Source organism: Rhamphochromis longiceps, linkage group LG23 (assembly GCF_057381845.1).
Source record: "Rhamphochromis longiceps isolate RC_006_pf linkage group LG23, R_longiceps_female_GT1.1, whole genome shotgun sequence".
NCBI classification, from domain to species: Eukaryota; Metazoa; Chordata; class Actinopteri; order Cichliformes; family Cichlidae; genus Rhamphochromis; species Rhamphochromis longiceps.
The window spans coordinates 15043645-15061538 of record NC_140578.1 but is presented as its reverse complement, the minus strand read 5'-3'; positions in this window follow the sequence as shown (position 1 = coordinate 15061538).

The following is a 17894-nucleotide window of genomic DNA, read 5'->3' as shown; positions in this document are numbered from 1 at the left end:
AGGGTTTAATCTGATAAACAAAAACGCTCCCTGGAAATATTACAGCACATTTAAGAAACAGGTGGTATCCCTGTCATAGAGACTATTTCCATAGATAGAATCAGTTTAATACTGTGAAAATACCTCTCATAACTGGTTAGGTGAGCTTATAAACAGTCGCCTTATTAATCTACCGATTCTTCCAAACTCTTATCTTTTAACCTCCGACACAAAAGAGGCGGAAAGAGGAACAATCACTTTGTCGTTTTCACTCAACATTGATTGAAATCACTGACTCACAAGGATTTTCTATGCCTCACTTGCCTCAAAATCGTACAACATCCAGGCCTGCGAAAATACTGAATATTTTAAACCCCAGGATGAACAGACTAAAGGAGAACAGGAACAGGCATGCTCATTTAAAGCAAGATTTAGTGGAGCTGTGCGCATTACAGCTACATGGCAGAGAGACTCACAGTGTTTATTCTTTTCAAACGAAAATACATTTTATATGCAGCAACCACACATTTCAAGGCGAATAAAAAGCTTCAGTTTTGAAAAGACTTCAAAACTGAAGCTCCTTTAAAATAAATCTATAAAGGAAATAAGAGGTTACGCTGCTTGAAAGGAGTGCACTTTTTGTTCAGACTGAATGAGGTTGAATCTGGTGACAGGGGAATTTCCTGATGCCAGTGCCTTTAACGCTCAGAGAGCCCCGAGCCGCCAACCTCACCTTTGAAGTAAGCAAGCAAGCAGGTTCTCTCAGGTGGGACGTTTCACTGCTGGGCAGAGCAGGTCGACTTCAGCTGAACTTGTGACCCTGAGCTCCTCTCATAACTGTTTAAGCAACTGAACAACCTAGATCGCTTATGATGGATGTTTTGTTTGTTTTTTTACCTCATAGAGTGCTGTATGACGAGTCCCTTTGAGAGATGCTCTTCAAGCACAATCTCAGAGTGAAGCTTCTCAAGTAAAAATCTTCAAACGAGTCAATAGGCTGACCAGATTTCCTCCAAGTGCATGGCTAGATTTTTCTTTTAAACTTTATCCCACTGCCTAAAGGCATATCAAATATGAATAGGAGATGGCTCGATTGATTTGAGTGGGCGAATAATCAGAGCATTGCAGTCTGAGGCCTGCATTTTGGCCCGTAAGTGCACACGGTGGATAAACATGCACTCATCTGTGCACGCAGCCACACAGCATGCAGAGGTATGGCTGGATTAATTTTTTCTGACAGACATAGTTGTGCAATTAGAAAGTTCAAGGTCTGGGTTTGTGTGGTCTTGGATGATCTATTATTAATCTGAGATTATACATGAATAATAAAAGATGGGAGAGAGACTTGGGTGTTTGATTTCTTTTTTCTTTTTTTGATTTTTAATGTCTGAAAAAACAGACATTAAAAATGTAATCAAATTATTAGCTAGTATTATGGGATATTTGGGGTATTATGGGATAGATGACCCCCCCCCCCCCCCCCCCCTTATACAAAAAATATTTTTGTATAAAAATAATCTACTGAAAAGAGGTCAAGTATATAGATATTATTGCACAATCAATACATGAAAAAACTTCAAAATAAAGCCAAGTTGTATGGGACATGCTACACCCGACCTCCCATAACTTCATAATGAAAGCTCTGATTTACCCAAACTGAGTGCGGTGGTTGACAGGAAGTTTCTCTACATGTCTGAATAAACAAAATGTGAACCGCTGGGTACACTGAGGGAATATAGCTGTACTTCCTCTAAACCATCAATGTGTCTAATAGACTCCATTCCTACAAGCTCCCACAAAAAGGTCTTACCATTTAATAATGCGGCAATCTTAAATATGATCAATTTAAGATTAATATTAATGTACGTACAACAGGCCTTTAAGGTGAAGTTACCATAAACCATTACTCAAAAACTGACCATCAACTGACTCAACTGTTTTAGATAATTACCGGCCAATCTCCAACCGTCCTTTTATTTCTAAAATTCTTGAAAAAGTAGTTGTGAAACAGCTAATGGATTGTCTGCAGAGGAATGATTTATTTGAAGAGTTTTAGTCAGGTTTCAGAATTCCTCACAGTACAGAAACAGCTTTAGTGAAGGTTACAAATGATCTTTTCACGACCTCTGACAGTGGACTCCTTTCTGTTCTTGTAGTGCTAGACCGCAGTGCAGCGTTTGATACTGTTTACCACAATATCTTACTACAGAGATTAGAACACACTGTAGGTATTAAAGGTACTGCGCTGCTGCAGTTTGAATTATATCTAGTTTCTAATTTGTTAAAATAACTGGAGAGGCCTCTTCACACACTAAGGCTAATTATGGAGTTCCACAGAGTTCCGTGCTAGGACCTATTCTGTTCACGTTATACATGCTTCCTTTAGTCAGTATCATTCGAAGGCATAGCATACATTTTCACTGCTATGTAGATGCCGGATGACACGCACTAATGAGTTCAATTGCAGGAATGTCTTAACGATATAAAGTCCTGGATGAACTCTAATTTCCTGCTTCTAATTTCAGATAATCTGAGGTTATTGCACTCGGCCCCCAAAATCTTAGAAACATGGTGTCTAACATGATACTGTGGATGGTATTACCTTGGCCAGGATATGTCCTTCAATGCTCATTTTATACAAATATGTAGGACTGCTTTCCTACATTTACATATTATTGCTAAAATCAGAAGCATCCTGTCTCAGAGTGATGCTGAAAAACTAGTTCTTAATTGTAGGCTGTAGACTATGTTGTTCTAAAATGCTTCAGTTGATCCAGAATGCTGCCGCAAGAGTACCGACAGGGACTAGAAAAGAAGTGCATATTTCTCCCATATAAGCTTCTTTTCTTCTAATTTTCATTGTCTCCTTGTTAAATCCAGAATCAAGTCCTTAAAATTCTTCTTCTCACATACAAGGTCTTGAATAATCAGGCCCCATATTATCAATCAATCAATCTTTATTTATAAAGCACTTTTCATACAGAAAAAATGTAGCACAAAGTGCTTTACATAGTTAAAAGCAGCCCACCCCACCCTCCAACTCACTCCCCACACTCTCAATACACATATATCCCCCCACCCCCACCCACACACACATGCGCACGCTTAAAGAGTAAAAATTGGGCTGGGCTCGCATGAGCCAAGTGAGGAAACATTATAACAGAGAGCCGTCTGCACCGGGAGCCGGTCACAGACCGCAGCCTCCGGGCTGGGCACACAGCAGGAGGGAGGCCAAGGAGCCCCCCAACCAGGCTGAGAGGACCCCAGAGACCCAGCGGCCACGGTCAATAACAGCCCCGGTGCAGAGAGCGCCCTCCGAGGAAACACTGGAGATATGACGCAATACGATGTATACAGGGTAAAATGATAAAATAAATAAGAACAGGATACAATATAAATATAAATAGAGTAAGAAGATTAAAAAATGAATAAGAATAAAATCAAAAAATATTAGGTAAATCCTAAATTAATAATAGAATGACAGGATAGAATAAATAAGCATAAAAAATAAATAAACGCTAAGTAAAAGCTAAATTAAAAAGGTGGGTCTTGAGCCTGTTCTTAAAAACATGTACGTTCTCTGCGGCCCTGAGCTCCTCCGGCAGGCTGTTCCACAGACGAGGACCATACCACTGAAAAGCTGCCTCTCCGTGAGTATGTGTCCTGACTTTAGGGACAATCAAAAGGCCAGTACCAGAGGACCTCAGGGTCCGCGAGGGTTCGTATGGTAAAAGCAGATCTGAGAGATAAGAAGGCCCAAGACCATTAAGACATTTAAAAACCAATAAAAGAACTTTAAAGACTTCATAGTACCATATCACATGATTAGAGCACTTCACTCTCAGTCTGCAGGCTTACTTGTGGTTCCTAGAGTTTCTTAAAGTAGAATAGAGGGCGAAGCTTTCAGGCCCCTCATCTGCGGAACGAGCTACCAGTTTGGATATGGGAGACAGACACCCTCTCTACCTTTAAGATTAGAATTAAAGCTTTCCTTTTTGATAAGGAATAATGTTAGGGCTGAATCAGGTGACCCTGAACTCGCCGTATGCTAATAGGTCGAAGCTGCTGGGGCTTCCCATGACTCTCACTGACTATTTCTTCTTCACTCACCTCTTTTCACAGCCTGTCTGTATGCACAACAAGTTTCTTCCTGTTAAAAGAGAGTTTTTCCTTCCCGCTGTTTCTTGTTCATAGTGCTTGCTCACAGGGGCTCGTCTGATTGTTGCGGTTTGCTCTGTGTTATTGTAGGATCTTCGCATTATGTTATAACGACCTTTGAATTGACTGGTGTTGTGAGTTTGTCCTATATTAGCAAAATGTAACTGACCTGAACTGAAAGAAATGCAAAAATGAGAATATGTTATGAATGCATTGTATTGCATTGCATCGATCAAATGATGAAGTCTAAAAGAGTTAAAAATGAACATAAAATTTATTCAAACTGCTTAAAAAGTCTAGAAATGTCAAGAAAAGTTTACATTACTAATCAAAAGCATGGATAAATGATTGTGGGCTTTAAACGGTATGAACAGCTGTCAAATGCAGGAGTAACATCAAACAGGGAGCAAACGGGTGACATAGTAAGTCAATAACTATAGAAAAATGTCTGAGAGAGTTCACTAGCCATAATTGACCAATGGTAAGCAGAAAGTGGTCGAGATCATGCTTACGATGGGTTAAATGAGCATATTGGAGGGGCTACATTGCTGTTGATGGATTCTTAAGTACTGAAAAGCCTTTGGAGCTGATCGGATGAAAAGGTTTGGGAACCACTGCTCGATGTAACCACTCTTTTAATTTTGTAACATATAAAGGCAGAAAACTCTTGAAATAAAGCTTCAGAAAAGATATAGGAGACATTGCCCCAGGTCAGCAAGCTGGAACCACTTTTAAAACCAGATCCCCATGAAATGATTTACAATTGTGATATGTCACCTGAGGGACTAAAGAAAAGAAACGATTAAAGCATTATATAAAGCGCCTCACAGATTAAGAAATATAAAGCTCACACCCACGCAGCTGACAATATCTGGAAAACATCTGCCGAACGGTGTTTTACTTTTTATGAGGGAGAAGACAGACACAGAGAGAGAGAACAAACGTGATTATTTCCCTGAGGGTGAGCAGACCTGTTGTGTATATTGTCATAATAATGCGGTATTTGCTTTCATACGCTGTTCAGCAGATTTCACACAGGTTTGACGAGTTCGAAGGTGAGATAAGCTGACAGAGATGCAGGATTTCTGACAGCAAGCTTTGGTGAAAAAGCAGTGATTAAGATGTTCGCACACGGAAAAATTCACGGGAGATTAAAAGATATCAAATGAAACCGTTTTCTTCCGTTTACGCTTTTAATTCGGGAAAGTTTCAACATCAGAGACACTTTCCTGCTTACCTGTGGTTGACACGCCAAGTAAACTGGGGCAGATGAAGAGAGGCAGGGCTCATATAGAACACAGCTCTTTTGTTGCATAGGCTTATTCATTATTCACCTGATCTGAAAAACAGACTGCAAACCAACTGCACAGCTGTCATCAAGCAACAAGGCGTAGACACAAATTATTCATGACTCCGCAAAGAAAAGGCAGCAGAATGAGAGGAAAATAATAACAAGAGACATCAGTGAGGCAGCTGACAGGCCGAACATGTGCAGGGAGAGCAGGCCTCTTCGGGCTAACAAGCTTCCTCCTCGTGGAAGGCCAGCCGTGGCTGAGGCACACTTCCAGACTTTTGCAGTGTGTTAGTGAACAAGGAGACACGCTTACTTACAGTTTCTGAGAATGGAAATGGACTGAGACTGTGTATAACGCTCATTTAGTCTTACTGACCAGTCAAAGCGTTCTACGCTACAAGACGCAATCACTCTCAAAGCCACATTTGTATGGTGGTTTGGTTTTACATTTAGACCCACAACTAATCTAATCAATCTAACATGCACATCTTTGAACTGTGGGAGGAAATCACAGCCCTCAGAAAGAAGCCAGTAGGATAAAGGGAAGACATGCAAAATTTGGTGTAGTGAAGTCTATAGGTCGAAGAAGACGGCTACATCAGACACAGGACTCATATTGCGCAACATTTGAATGTAATTTTATCCAATTTTATAAAGTACACAAGCTTTGATCCACCCTTAATTCCTTTATACATGTCTAGGAACATCTAAAATAGGTGCAGTGATGTGCTGAAGCATGCGCAAACGTCCCCAAATCCCCAGCACCCAGAGAACCCCCACATCTTTGAGAAGAGACCTGACCATGACAGAACCTACAGCAATCTTTTTTAAGACTTTCATTTCTAGAAATAAGAAAAAAATACAGACAAAACTGGTAGAAGAGGTTAGAAGAAGTGTCCGTGTGAATGAATGTGGAGTATGCTCTTTTCGTTCAGTCTGGTTCACTGGAATTGATAGATAGGAGAGGAAAGGGGGAAAAAATTGATTAATTAATAAATATTGTGAATATTAAAAATGTAATTGAAAAAAAATTGGAAAATGCATGGAATTCCTGGGGATGCGCCTCAAGTCAGCGGCGTTGGTGTGACTGAGAGTCAGAAACCACAACCAGAGCTTTACAGGGCAAGATCAGCAGTGTTGTTATTTTATGGTTAATAAGCAGGGATTATCTGCTTTTTCTTTTGCTATGGTAAATAGTGGTAAAGAGAAGCTTTCGCATCTCTCTCCTGACCTCCTCTGTACATACTGATAACGATTTGAGCCGAACATATCACGTTTTGATTTATCGCTCCATAAGACCTGCTGCCACTGATTTTCAGTCCAGTTCAGTCCAGTGTAATCTGGCATATCTCGGGATTTTCTCCCTGTTTCTTTACCTTCTTGACAGTCACATTTTCACTGGTGGCAAATATAAAGAAATAAGGGGTAGCTCTAAACTTGCACAGTACTGTATAATACTCCAAAACAATCTGGTCAAATTACTGAAATGTCTTCATTTAGTTTTGTCTTTATTACTGTGATTAATCTTTGGCCTTACCTTCACTACATGCTGTTCAAAACTAGAAATAGATGATTGGATCATTTTACACCTCTTCCAGCTTCTTTACACTAGCTCTTTGTTTATTTTAGAAATATTTCAGAAATTGAATTATTTAAGTTTCAAGACACTATATCCAGCTGTTTATAAATTGAGTTTATGACGTGCATTTCTAACACCAGTGTTAAATTAATAAAAATAGGCAACCAGCATTTTTTTTATGCAGGTGTGTGTGTTTACGTGCATGCATGCGTGTGGATGGGGGGTTGGAGGGCGTCGACAGTGTTGTTGTTTTCAGTTTCCAGGCCTGTTTATAAAGGCACGTCCCTAGGTGATTGTGTGTTTACGTGATGCCTGAGCCACGACCACATAAACACACAAAAAAAACCCTATACACTCCTCGCATCAGAAAATGGTGGAGGCCAAATGAAAGCCGACGTTTTGCTCCCGCCGCCTTGAAAGCTTTCCATTAGCCGGGCTCTGTTGAGGGTCTGAGGCCCTGAACAGCGTGAGGCCGTGATGGTGAGGAAGGGGGGGGGCTGGTCAGGAAGGGGTGTGTGTGTGTGCATGGGTGGAGGGTTGGGGACCCGCTGGTTTGATAAAAGGGCAGGAGGGTTGGGAAAGCTGTTCGCTCATTTAAAGACATGTTTATCCGGCTCATTTAGCATTGCATATCACTAGACTACTTGGATGTGAGCTGTCACTCAGAAACAAAAAAGCTGCTCTGCTGCAGCTCGGTCACAAGCCCCCTCCTCTCTGGACAGATTTACACAACTGATCTCATATTCTGCACCGGTACTAAAACGAAGCTGTGTTCAGTCCTTGTACTGTATCTGCTTCTACACCACACTTTTACCTCATTGGCCTGGTTTTGTCTTTCATCTGAAGTCATGTCTAATAACGTATGAATCCTGAAGGTGACGTTAAAAGGATCCACTTTGGTTAAAAGGTTCTGATAACAAAAGATCCTCTTGTCTTTGGGGGGAAAGAAAACGCATGAAAAAGAAATCTTCTGAACACAAGTGACAAGAAACAGAGCTGTGCAGCCTTTTAATGTGCGCACGATATTCGTGTTCAGTCGTAAAAGGTTTTACGTGGCTGGGAATTTGAGATGGAGGGTGGAAGGTAAAGCTGTGAGGAACTTGCAACAAATCCTTGCATGTTGCACAGTTTAAGATGTGCGTTAAATTGTGCGAAAAAAATGTTTTTAAGACTAGAGAATGAACCTCAGTATCTTATTTTAGTGCTGATTGAAATATGTTCATATGACAGAGTATTAAAAAAACTGTCAATTATCAATGTTGGACCACAAAACTGGAATTTTAATTGGTTAAAGAATTAAAAGTAGAGTAAGTAGAGTCTTTCACGCCATGTCAATCTGTAAAGCTTTGATTAAACCACAGTGTTGTTAATGCTGAATACAAGACTGTTCAGCAGTTACTATACAACAGTACAATATGTTGCACTGTGACTGAAAGATCAGCTCACAGTCATGCCAAAAAGAACATTTTCACAGGACCTTACGTGGACATTTTCTGCTTAAACATATTTTTACACCTGCTGAGAAACAGCCTGATTTCTTTTTTTCTGCATCAGTCTAACCTGATTGCTAATCTGCAAGCTAGCTTCCTCTTCCCCTGTGATGCTTTTAGTTCTCCCTTTATCCACTGATTATCATTTCAAAAATCTTGATGGATTTCTTTAGTATAACATCAACAGACAATAGTCTCTTACCCCAGTGTCAAATTTGTCCAAGTTCCCACTAGTGACTATGAAGATTTCCCATGATGCACAGTCACAAGATACTCTCAGATATATTTTTCAACTCTTTACAACACAGGCTTGCTCGTTTTAAGCTAGTGTTTATAGAAAGGTACCATATGAATCGCATTATGAGTCCCATAACATTTTGGATGCCACCTACATATTGCTAAAGCATAAATCAAATGCTCTGTCTCAGTTATTATAATATACAGGTTTGTGTAAATATTTAACCCTTTAATCAAACACAACTACATCAGCACTGGTGCAGCTAGTTTTTAGAAGTAAATTAATTATTTGAATGTAGAACAACTGGGCGTAGCCAGTGACTGATGACACATTAATGTTAATAATCTTGTAAAAATGCCTCAAATTCTGGGACATATGCTGTCTTAGACGACGTTATTGACGTGGGGGGGAAGGCATGTATAAGACCCAAGTAGTTTTAGTGGTGGCTCATTATTACAGACAGACAACTAAGCTGGAGCATCTCTAAAAAAGCAAAGATTATCTGGATCTTATAGTCAGCAATGAATGGAAAAACTGGTGACTGGTTGGAGTACGATGTCCAATGTCACCTTTGATGGCCCTGTAGCGTTTACACCTTAGCGGGCATGAGCTGTTTTGGTAACACCGCAAAACACAGCATAGTAGGCTGAGGTTGTTAAATGTCAAAGCATTTTCTAGTCTCTGACTATCCCAGTAGAATTAGGGAAAAGGAAAAAAGGGAGTGAAAATGGGAGCAAGACTACAAATCTCCGTTGTGGAGGCTGTACTCAAAAACTGCATGAAGATGGAATTTTAAGAAACCCTCAGTTTCCCCATGTGACCTGCCAGATCTTAAGCATTTTTGGGAAGAAGAATGAAAAAATTGGCTGTGCCCTGATTTGTAAAGGTGACAGAGATGCATCCAACAAGTAATGATTCGACACTCTAAATGCTTTGAGTTGCTATCTGGAACAAAAACAATGCACAGTAGGACTATTAGGTAAATATAAATGCAAACATGTAATCTATTAGTAATAACTGAGATTTTTTCCTGTTGTGTTTATACTGATGCAAAGCAATAAAACCAGAGCTTGACTAAGCAAATACTGTTAGAATGACTCTGTTGTATGCAAAAATAAACAAATCAGATTACTAGTGTGTAAGCCAAATGCTAACAAGGTGTTAAAATCTGTTATGATACATAAAAGTTTAGCATCTCTGTCAAAGTAACACAGAAACTATTAGCTTATATCATCTACGCAAGCAGAGGACGATTTGTGAGTGAGAACGGCAACACAAGATGTTACTTTGTGATACAGTCGTCCCTTAAACCAGGGCTGATTGTAGCTATGAATCTTTCTAAAAAATTCATAAGATCCATTTCACAAATGACCAAGCCAAGCATGTGCCTGTATCTAAACAGCAAAATGAGAACGAGGCGAGGAAGATCTATAAGAGGAGCCCGCAGCCAGAGGAAGGAGAACAAAATGACAAAGATTTATTCTCAGCCATGATCAAATATTTATGCTGAGGCATTCAAGTAAAGTTACTTTTTGTGTTCTGATTTAATGAATGATTTGAGCAGTGGCAGTGCTGGGAGGCACAGATGTTGGGTTTGCTGAAGCCTGCACTAATGCCCATTCAGGGGTCTGTGTGGTCATGTGTCAGACTGCAGCAGGATCAAAGCGGGAGTAACGCCACTGTGACGATCACAGCTTAGAGGAGGAAACGGTAAGTACTTCCACAACCCCTGAGATCTCCACTGGGCCACTGCTAGGGAACACGAAGTGAGAAAGAGAGGTCACTGTAACTATATTAACACAAGCTGCTGCTGCCAAATCCTGCACAAGAACATGTTTTTGCAGTCCTCCATTGCAAGTTCTATTTATCCGTTAGAAATGATCGGCTCACTTGCCTTTAAAACACATTAACCCAGTACCTTATTATTAACCAGATGCCATTATGTTGCCTATCACTCCATTAGAGCCAAGTCACTTTACAATAGGCCTGGTTATGGTGGGATTGATCCAAAATGACAAAGCCACAGTCAAAGGAAATGGATCCCGGCGGTGCAGTGACTCTCCCATTCTCCCTCTGGCATCCTCTGAAACATTAATGACCCCAAGCTGAATCTGATCTGGCCTTTTTTACTCACTGTTTTATTCTTACTCTGATCTATCTACCCACTAATGTTAGCCACTCTCACGTATATAAAAAAGGAGTATTGATTAGTTGTGTTAAGATTTACTTTCATTTTAGGCTAAGCTAATGTAATCTAACGAAATTAAATGGCAGAAAGTAAAAGCTTCAGCAAATCAATAAATTGGGAAACTAAGAACAAAAAGTAGTATAACAGCAGCATCTAAAAGACTTCATCAAGTAACAAGAGTAAATATTCTAAATGAAGTTGTAAAGTCTGTAAATTCAAAGAAGGGTTCAAATCAGATGACCTGAAAGGGAGCTGTGAGCGGGCAGGAAGTACCAGGAGACATCTGTGGCAGGTGAAACAGAAATTCTAACACTTGAGCGAACACTTAAATGGATAAAGGGAGTTTGGAGGGAAAAAAAAAGGCTAAAAGCTTCCATCACTTTCAACAAGACGTTGGAACCCAAAAAACAGTGTGTCAGCATCTTTAAACACCGGAGAGAAGAGGAGATGACAAAATCATTTTGACAGCCAGTTCACATGTAACATCTCCGATTCATCCACCTTGGGGAGTTGCTGGGCAGTTTTACCCAGCTGCCGGGGGAAACCAAGCCCCGTGTGTTAAAGCAGAGCGGGCACGGCCGAGCTTGTGCGCCGCACCGCGCGCCGCTTATCGATCAGAGTCAGACAGGGTGTCAGTCTCCACAGCCCAGAGATACAGCCGGCAAGCAGCATTTATCTGCGTGTATGAAGGTGTCCGCTCTGTGTGTATTGATTGGGAACAACTCGACACTGGGAATTGTCATCAAAATGCCGATTGACAAAAGGTTGAGCAGGCGGTGATGAAGTCTGCATGCGTGGTCCACTAGATATGGATTTGTTGCAGTTCCCGAGCGTCGATCCATACCAGTCAGGCACTGCAGGTCAGGAAACACTGAGGTGTCGAGCCTGGGCCTTTGTCTCACCCTGGGAGCTTTCAACTCATAGTACACTGGTAGACAGAGCTGCTTTATGGCATGTTGAATGATGTGCAAAAGACAGGACGACATTATAGCAACAGTCTTTGCCAAAGCGCAAACAGATGTTCACTAAACACACTCGGACCGCGCCTGCACAGCCCCTCCCTGCAATTGTTTGCCACAGAGGCAAAGCTTTTACAAAAAGGGGCCAAGGTCGGATTTTCCCTAGTGAGACCACCACCTCCATTAGCTCTCAGTTCACTGGGGTATCCGTTTCTCCCTAAAGATATTCAACTTCCAGACATCCACAGCACCGTTCATGGAAGAAAAAACAAGAACAAAAGTGCCAGCGTGCATCTCTGTACTGACCAAAACAATATCAAGATTTCATTTAATTAACCATACCAACACAAATATATCAAGTTCTTCATAGGTTTGAGACATCAGTCACAAAAATAAAATGGGCTTCAACAGATCTTTAGTAGTGCTTAAAGCATGTAGCAATTTTAACAACGACCTGATCAGGTATCACAAGTACCGTTGATTCCAAAGATGATCCGATGCCACAGAGTTCAATTATTTTATTCATCTAAAAAACACATGAGTAGTCTTACACTGACCGATCCTTCATTTGTATCCACAAACATGCACAACACAGGTTTTTTTTTATTTATTCAATCCCACAGTTAATTCCAGCTGCCAAAAATCCAAATATGTATTAATCAGTGGTTGACTATAGTCTCTGAGTAATGTACAATGTCCCTATGTTTGAGTTACATTCACTAAAAACTAAGTGCACGGCTGCAGTGCTAAAAACACGGAGAAACTCATTTTCCCTGCCCTGCCTCAAATATTTTGTGCACACACTGAGTGCAAAATACACTTAATCCCATGTTATATGTTCTCAGTACATTTTTTGATTGTTTTGTCAGATGAAGGCACTTTGTGTATTTGTGACATATGGAACAAGTGGCACATCTGCAGTTTTTTTTCCTTTGGAATATCTTCTGAACAGCACCCCAACTTTTCTGGAATCACGTTATCAGACACACCCTCATGCTGTTTTGTATGCATTTTCCACTGCTCTAGAAAATCCACAAAGTGTAGACAGTCTTACTGAAAATGATTTCCACCAAAGAAACAGTCGTGACAAGCAGATTATCCTGAGGAACCATAGCATGTTTTATTAAAAGAAATAAAAGAAATAAATCACACATACTTTTATTTTTTACTCCCTGATAATGCATTAACAGGGCACGTCTGTACCCTTAAACTGGCAGAAATGTGTTGTGCAAGTTTAAAAGTTGCGTCACTTGTGGTAACCGGCATATCAATCAAAATCTACCCATCAGAAAAGGAAGAGCACAGACATGGACGCAGAGATATTTAGACATGCTATAAATATCTCTGTAGAGTCCAGCTGACTCACATGTGAATATATGCAGGATGTGCACACATTGCAATGTTCCCTGGTCGACATAAGATAAAAATTTAAAGATTTTAAATGAGATTTCTTTTTGATTTTATTTGTTCTTTAACACTTGTTACTTATACGTCTGAAATAAAAATGTGATTGATTTTTTTCATCAGCACCTTGCATGCATCAAAGGAATTTGGGTAAATGAGGAAACAGTTTTGGGATTTCACAAATTAAGAGACATTTAAAAAAACACTCCCAATAGTAATGCAGCAATCACAAAAGCAAATCTGGACGGTATAAAGGAAATATCTCAAAATCAAATTCATCTTCGTGCCTCATAAAGCAGCAGTGTAGCTGATGCAGGACCCGGGGGAGAGGCCCTAAACATGGCAGTTTTTCCTGACAAGCACTGCAGAGCCTGGGGAGGTTTCAGGCAGACAGGAGAGCTTGAAGCAGTCTGCAGAGGGGGAAGCAGACTGGATAAATAGTTCACTTAGACTCTCTTGCTCTCTAAGAGGTCACCAAGGAAATATGGAAGGAAAATGGAGAGGCTTTATCCCACTCTCACAGGACTGCTGAATGTTTGCATATTAGACTGCTCTATGAATACTGCACACATCTGCTCCGCAACTGAAATGATACGGTCCATCTTACTCATTCGTTCAATCTAAGAAACTACGGTCAAGGTCTTAAAAGTGCCCCTTGAATATAACCTTAAACCAAATCCTGAATGAATCTGTTGGAGGTGGATACTGGTTGCTGTAGCAACACAGATCTATTAAATATAAATGGATATTTGATATCAGTGACCTGAGATATGGCTCTGAACACTGCAAACTGCTCTCCACATGCCTACAGACTGCCAGACAGCATCTCCACCACTCCAATGATTGCTCAGAATGCGCACTCATGAAAACAGATACTTCTTTGACTCTCAAATGAATTCACTTGTTAATCAAAGACATGATACCGGTGTAAAACATCCTGCATCATGAAGACTAAGTGTCACATTTCACAGCGATACAAGTAGCAGTATTAATGGCTATACTGTGTATATTAAGGGTACAAATAAGGATATTTGTATTTGTTTCTTTAAAATATTTTTTTATTAGTTATTGATATTTGCCAAATGGCCTCTCTACTGGATCCACAGTAATGTCATGAAATGTCTTGTTTGACATTATAAAATAATATATGCAATTTTGCTGGTGAGATTTTCGCTTTGAATTTAAAGAAAACTGAAACTAAAGTAAAGTGATATTTTTTTAAGCCTTTTTGTGATAAATTTGACGATTATGGCTACTCAAGATCTCACATAGTTGGAATATTCCATATGACTGATCAAAAAAATGACTTAATAAACAGAAACATTATATTTCTGAAAATACACTCAGTACTTTACACATTTAGTGTAAGTGCATCAGTGCAGCATGGCATCAGCTTGTGGGACTGCTGAGGTGTCACTGAACCTCAGGTTGCTTTCGTAGCGGCCTTCAGCTCCTCTGTATTTTTTGAGCTGGGTGTTTCTCATCCTCCTCTTGACATTACCCCAAAGTTTAACCAGTAATAACACAGTCAGCAAACAACTTGATAATAGTTTTGGTTCTGTGAGCAGGTACTAATTCTTTATGGACAATAAAATCAGCATATCTATAAAGCTTCTCAGCATGGAGTAGATTTGATAAAATACAGAGGACCAACTATCACCAAGATCAGCAGATGACATGGCAACCAAAATCCTCACAAACTTCACACTGGACTTCAAACACCGCAGACTTCAGGACCTTGACTTCCAAATGAAGTGCAAAATTTGACTTTGCTCTGAAAAGAAGACTTTAGTCAACCGAGCAGCATTTGAGCTCTTTTTCTCCCTAGACCAGCTAATACATCTCTCAGAATAAGACCGTGGCAGCTCCTTTCCTAAAGACATCTGTGTTTGACGGCTCTTGATGCTCTGACACCAGCCTCAGTACCCTGACTGTGAGCCTCGAATTGACATTTGTTGACGATGCTCAGGAATCCCTGTCGCTTTGATAGTGATGCATGTTTATTACCATATTTACCTTCCAGCCAAATGTTAAGAATGTCAAGCCAAAATGTTTTTTCTTTGATTATTGCTTATTCAGACATTCGGAAGACATGCCAAGTCTCTTACCTGTGTTGCTATATTGTTAAAGTTGAACTTTAGCATGGGTCTAAAATTAAAAGATCTTTTTCACCTATGTGTGAATTTAACAATGAGGTGCTGAATCCACAGACTGATTCTGCCATCAGAGTTAAGCCCTCAAGACAAACAGTGCCCTCCTGAGTTGGAAAGGGATCACTGCTCTGACTCTGTCCTCCGATTTCTTGCGCTTTAAAACGAGAATCTGTTAATCAGAGACACGATGTTTTCACGACTGTGGAGCATCAACTGTTCAAACAAAACTGAAGAAATTTTAAACTAGGAATTACATACCAGTTAAAACAACTTATTCTGTGACATAATGGTTCTTTCGACTCAAATACTGTTAAGCTTATTTTAAATCTTAACTCTGCGTTTGTTTATCCTAAGCCTAGACCTTGTGTTCTTTAATATTTTGTGTACCCAGGAGCACTGCCAAAACAAAACCTCATCAGCCTGCAATTAATGACAGCAAAATCAGGGACAAAGACGGACTGAGCAGCAGTCTGTGTACTGTATTTGCTTTGTGGCTTTTGTCTAAGGCTTTCATCACAGCGCAATACACAGAGCAAACCTGGGCGGCAGATGTCGGCTAAATCCGACCGTTCAAACACGCTTCTACACCTATTCATCTAAAATCAGGACATGAGCTTCTCCTCTGCTGAAGCAGGAGCAGGAAGTCAGTGATTGTGCTTGTATTATATTATACACGCACGTAAATGCTGAGGGGGGAGAGGCGATCAAAGCCTTTGAGGCCTTTGTGTTTGCACAGAAGAGCAATATGTTGTCATCAAGCAATCATGGAAAGGCATTCGTAATCCCTGTGCATCTGTGTACAGCAGGCACTTCCTTTTAATTACATTGAGAAGTCTGCTGCAGCCAGCGTGTGTCACAGGATTTATTTTTTCTATAGATACTGCCACATCACAATGGGTCCTACACATTGTTCTCTCCTTAAATCTATTTGAAAAGAAGTATAGCTGATGTTTTAGTACACTACAAATCATATGTATATGATCTCATTCCAATATAATTTACACTATAAACAATACCTGCAATGCATATAAAATGAACTTTAACCCCTGCCATGTTACTACTTTGACAAGGTCTGGAAAAAACAAACAACTTGTCACCCTCAGCTGAGAGGAAATGGGTTAGGAGGTTAGGTTACTGAGGAACAACTCAGGAAACACCAAGGCTCAAGCCTGCCATGAACTAAAAACTGCTCACACTGTCCACACTGAAGCAGGTCTTACATTGCCATGGACTAAGAGGGGGCTGACCAAGAAAAAAGCCCCTGCTCCAAAACAGACTCCTTCAGGCTCAACTGAAATTTGACAAACCATACGCCCTTTGAAGAAAGGTTTTCAGGTCAGGAGTAAAGCCGAGGCTTTCAAACCTGAAAACACTGCACCAAAGGTCAAGCATAAGTGGTGGTAGCATCACGGTCTGATGCTGTTATGCTGTTATTCTGCTGGTGTTATTGGTACACTGCACAAAGTGGATGGAAAAATGAACCAGGAGGACTACCCCTAAATTCTTCAATGTTACCTCAAAGCAGCAGCTAGACAGCTGAAACGTGTCGGTTCCAACAGGACAATGATCCCAAACAGACATTAAAACTTGTTTTGGAATAAATCAAGCTAACATTAAGTTTCTGGAACAGCTTTCCCAAAGCCTCGACTTCAACCCTACTGAAAATTTTTGGAACAAGGGGAATTTAATTAAATATTAGTGGAGGTGTATGTATGTATTTGGTACATTGTGTATACTTTTAACCCTGGGGATAAGAAAAAATCCCAAATAAATTTAAACGTACGTGTACTAAACTAGGTGTACTTCACAAGGCGAAGAAAAAAAAACCCCAAACTACAATGAAGGTTACTAAATTTGTGCTAATACACAAATTATATTTCCCTCTATGCAAATGACCTCATTTTAAGGTAGCAGAACTTTAAAATATAATCTACTAAAAATGTATTTTCACAAACTACACTGCTAGCATGCATATTAATTTCTATTTTAGTTGCAGACTATGCTAAAGTGGCATATCCCCACCTACACTGCAGGAAATTAGGTAAATATCTCAGTGGTAGGGCAGGTGTAAATAGATCATGAGCACAAGTTTTGACACCGAAGTTTCAGTTTTGTCATATTTAAATTCCTATTTTGGACTCTTTCTAAGCAGTGACAACCTCTGTACAGTTTTTATGTGACTGGATCCTTCCAGACATGTCTGCACTTTCTGTGACCACACTGAACTGCTCTGGTTTAATCCTATTACGGTACATGTCAAGCACAAAGAGACCTAAGAGGTTTATGTTTCGCTTCCTTACAGAGTGAATCTCTCCCTCTTTCTCTGTCTCTCTTTCAAGACACCAGGAGAGCTATATATTTGATCATTTTGATTCTGTGCTGTTGCATCATCTGTCAAAATAAAGGCCAACTGATAATAAGATTGTCTGTGAGGGCTGAAGAGAAACTGATG